Source organism: Gobio gobio, assembly GCF_949357685.1.
Source record: "Gobio gobio genome assembly, chromosome: 5".
NCBI lineage: Eukaryota > Metazoa > Chordata > Actinopteri > Cypriniformes > Gobionidae > Gobio > Gobio gobio.
Window position 1 is genome coordinate 866,900 of NC_137101.1, and position 4,131 is coordinate 871,030.

Below are 4,131 nucleotides of genomic sequence, written 5' to 3' on the forward strand. Positions count from 1 at the left end.
ATCAACTTTTGGATGATATTCTAATTAAATGACCAGAACCTGTATATTTGTCCTGGAAAGACGATGATCAGAAGTTCAGTACAACTGAACAGAATCGTGTCTAAGGTGTGTCTGAGTGATGTGGTTCATCTTCACACTCGATCTGCTCCTCTGTAACTCTAGATCTGAGGAGTGTGTGTGTGTGTGTGTGTGTGTGTGTGTGTGTGTGTTTGGGCGTCGGCCGAGAGTGGCGGGTGACGTCGAGTTTGTGGTTTTCTGTCGCTTCTATTCTCAGACAGACAGATGGGTAATTATCCTCCATATGAACGCGACACACCCCACATACACACACACACACACACACACACACATACTCACTCTCACACACACACACACACACACACACACACACACACACACACACACACACACACACACACACACACACACACACACACACACACACACACACACACACACTCTCTCTCTTCTCTCTCTCTCACACACACACACACACACACACACACACTCTTACTCACACACTCTCTCTCTTCTCTCTCTTTCACACACACACACACACACACACACACTCTCTCTCTCTCACACACACATGGAGAGACATGGGTAACGTCCTCATATTTCACCCTCTTTTTGTAATACCTATGTCATTATACACATTTGTGTCCTGATATTTCACAAAAACATGCCCACACACACTCTCTTCTCTCTCTCTCTCTCTCTCTCTCACACACACACACACACACACACACACACACACACACACACACACACTCTCTCTTCTCTCTCACACACACTCTCTCACACTCACACAAACACACACACACACACACACACACACACACACACACACACACACACACACACACACACACACACACACACACACACACACACACACACACTCACAGGCAGGTCTTTTATTCTGATAATCATGATGCTCACACACATGTATTGTACTCGAGTCTGTCCTGTACATCACACAGTCATTAAGGCAGAAACTACAGTCAGAGGAGAAACATGTGGATCAGTGTGTGTGTGTGTGTGTGTGTTCATCTGAGATCCCATCACACACACATTCCAGCGTCTGCGTTTGATGATTATGAACGGCGATAGCGCTTCAGTAAAGTCAACAGGTGCGGGCGATCGGAGACGCTGATATCCCAGAATCCTTCAGTTCAGCCGTAAGAACACATAAACATCCAGAGAAACACACGGAGAACTCGTCCATCTCAGCGCCTCGCTCTCCAGCACAAACATCTCAGATATGATCCGGAGATATGAAATATGCCTCAGAATGACGAGTTTGTGCTTTAGACAACAGACATCTGCCAGCGGAGACATGTGGAAACACTTTATAATGAGGTCACATTATTAATAAAACAGTTCAATTAAATCATATTAATAGATATCATACAACTTTTGACTTTAATAATGTAATCATAAATGTTGAAATGAACATTAGATAAGATTATAGCCCATTTTCACCACAATCATAAAAAATCACGTCATATTTTGACTTTTTATCTCGAAATTATGAATACGTCGAAATTGACTTTAAAAAAGGGATAATTATGACATAAAAGATGTTGAAATTATAACATCCTAAGTCATAATTATCAGATGAAAAGTTGTAATTATGACTTAACATTTCAAAAAGTCATTTTTAGAAAGTCATAATTATGGCATAAATTGAAATGATGATACTAAATTGAAATTTTGGCTTAAAAGAGTTTAAATTATACCGTTAAAAAACCGACATGATAACATTCTAAGTCATATCATTGCGTGTCCTGTTGTGTCAAGCCGTGTAATGTCGTGTCATGTCATATCGTGTCCTGTTGTGTCATGTTATATCGTGTCCTGTTGTGTCATGTCATGTCATATTGTGGCGTGTCCTGTTGTGTCGTGTCATATTGTGGTGTGTCCTGTTGTGTCATGTCATATTGTGGCGTGTCCTGTTGTGTCGTGTCATGTCATATTGTGGCGTGTCCTGTTGTGTCGTGTCATATTGTGGCGTGTCCTGTTGTGTCATGTCATGTCATATCGTTGCGTGTCCTGTCATGTCATGTTTTGTCATGTGTCATGCCGTGTAATGTTCTGTCATGTCATATAATATTGTGGCATGTCCTGTTTTGTCATGCCGTGTAATGTCGTGTCATGTCATATCGTTGTGTCCTGTTGTGTCATATCATATCATATTGTGGCGTGTCCTGTTGTGTCATGTCATGTCATATCGTTGCGTGTCCTGTTGTGTCATGTCGTGTCATGTCATGTTTTGTCATGTCATGCCGTGTAATGTTCTGTCATGTCATATAATATTGTGGCGTGTCCTGTTGTGTCATGCCGTGTAATGTCGTGTCATGTCATATCGTTGTGTCCTGTTGTGTCATATCATATCATATTGTGGCGTGTCCTGTTGTGTCATGTCATGTCATATCGTTGCGTGTCCTGTTGTGTCATGTCGTGTCATGTCATGTTTTGTCATGTCATGCCGTGTAATGTTCTGTCATGTCATATAATATTGTGGCGTGTCCTGTTGTGTCATGCCGTGTAATGTTGTGTCATGTCATATCGTTGCGTGTCCTGTTGTGTCATGCCGTGTAATGTCGTGTCATGTCATATCGTTGCGTGTCCTGTTGTGTCATGTCGTGTCATGTTTTGTCATGTCATGCCGTGTAATGTTCTGTCATGTCATATAATATTGTGGCGTGTCCTGTTTTGTCATGCCGTGTAATGTCGTGTCATGTCATATCGTTGTGTCATGTCATATCATATTGTGGAGTGTCCTGTTGTGTCATGTCATGTCATATCGTTGCGTGTCCTGTTGTGTCATGTCGTGTCATGTCATGTTTTGTCATGTGTCATGCCGTGTAATGTTCTGTCATGTCATATAATATTGTGGCGTGTCCTGTTGTGTCATGCCGTGTAATGTCGTGTCATGTCATATCGTTGTGTCCTGTTGTGTCATGTCATATCATATTGTGGTGTGTCCTGTTGTGTCATGTCATGTCATGTCATATCGTTGCGTGTCCTGTTGTGTCATATCGTGTCATGTCATGTTTTGTCATGTCATGCCGTGTAATGTTCTGTCATGTCATATAATATTGTGGCGTGTCCTGTTGTGTCATGCCGTGTATTGTCGTGTCATGTCATATCGTTGCGTGTCCTGTTGTGTCATGTCGTGTCATGTTTTGTCATGTCATGCCGTGTAATGTTCTGTCATGTCATATAATATTGTGGCGTGTCCTGTTGTGTCATGTCATATCGTTGCGTGTCCTGTCGTGTCATGCCGTGTCATGTTGTGTAATGTCATGTCGAGACGTGACGTGTCGTGTTGTGTCATGTGTCGTGTGACGTGTCGTCTCCTGTCGTGTCAAGTGTCTTGTCGTGTCATGTGACTTGTCGTGTCATGTGACGTGTCGTATGACGTGTCGTCTCCTGTCGTGTCATGTCTTGTCGTGTCATTTGACGTGTTGTGTCATGTGTCGTGTGACATGTCATGTCATGTGATGTGTCGTGTCATGTGGCGTGTCATGTGACGTGTTGTATGTCATGTGACGTGTCGTGTGACATGTCGTGTCATGTCATGTGATGTGTCGTGTCATGTGTCGTGTCATGTGTCGTGTCATGTCGTGTCATGTCGTGTCATGTGTCGTGTCATGTGTCGTGTCATGTGACGTGTCATGTGTCGTGTCATGTGACGTGTTGTGTGACGTGTCATGTGACATGTTGTGTCGTGTCATGTCATGTGATGTGTCGTGTCATGTGTTGTGTGTCGTGTCATGTGTCCTGTTGTGTCATGTGTCCTGTTGTGTCATGTGTCGTGTCATGTGACGTGTCATGTGTCGTGTCATGTGTCGTGTCATGTGACGTGTCGTGTCATGTGACGTGTTGTGTGACGTGTCATGTGACGTGTTGTGTCGTGTCATGTGTCGTGACGTATTGTGTGACGTGTCGTGTCATGTGACGTGTCGTGTCATGTGACGTGTCATCATGGGACGTGTCGTGTGTCGTGTCGTGTCAAGTGTCGTGTCATGTGTGGTGTCATGTGATGTGTCGTGTCATGTGTTGTGTCATGTGTGGTGTCATGTGTCCTGTTGTGTCATGTGTCCTGTTGTGTCATGTGTCGTG

General features: G+C 43.6%; 1 protein-coding gene across 2 annotated transcripts in view; it reads right to left on the reverse strand.

Moving 5' to 3' along the window:
* Positions 1–903: 903 nt before the first annotated feature.
* rerg (RAS-like, estrogen-regulated, growth inhibitor) overlaps positions 904–4,131 on the reverse strand; it is a 20,396-nt gene continuing 17,168 nt past the window's right edge. For both annotated transcript variants that reach the window (XM_079817684.1, XM_079817685.1), the window contains exon 5: positions 904–4,131. This exon is cut by the window's right edge and continues 707 nt beyond it. The gene's annotated coding sequence lies outside the window, so the exon portion shown is untranslated.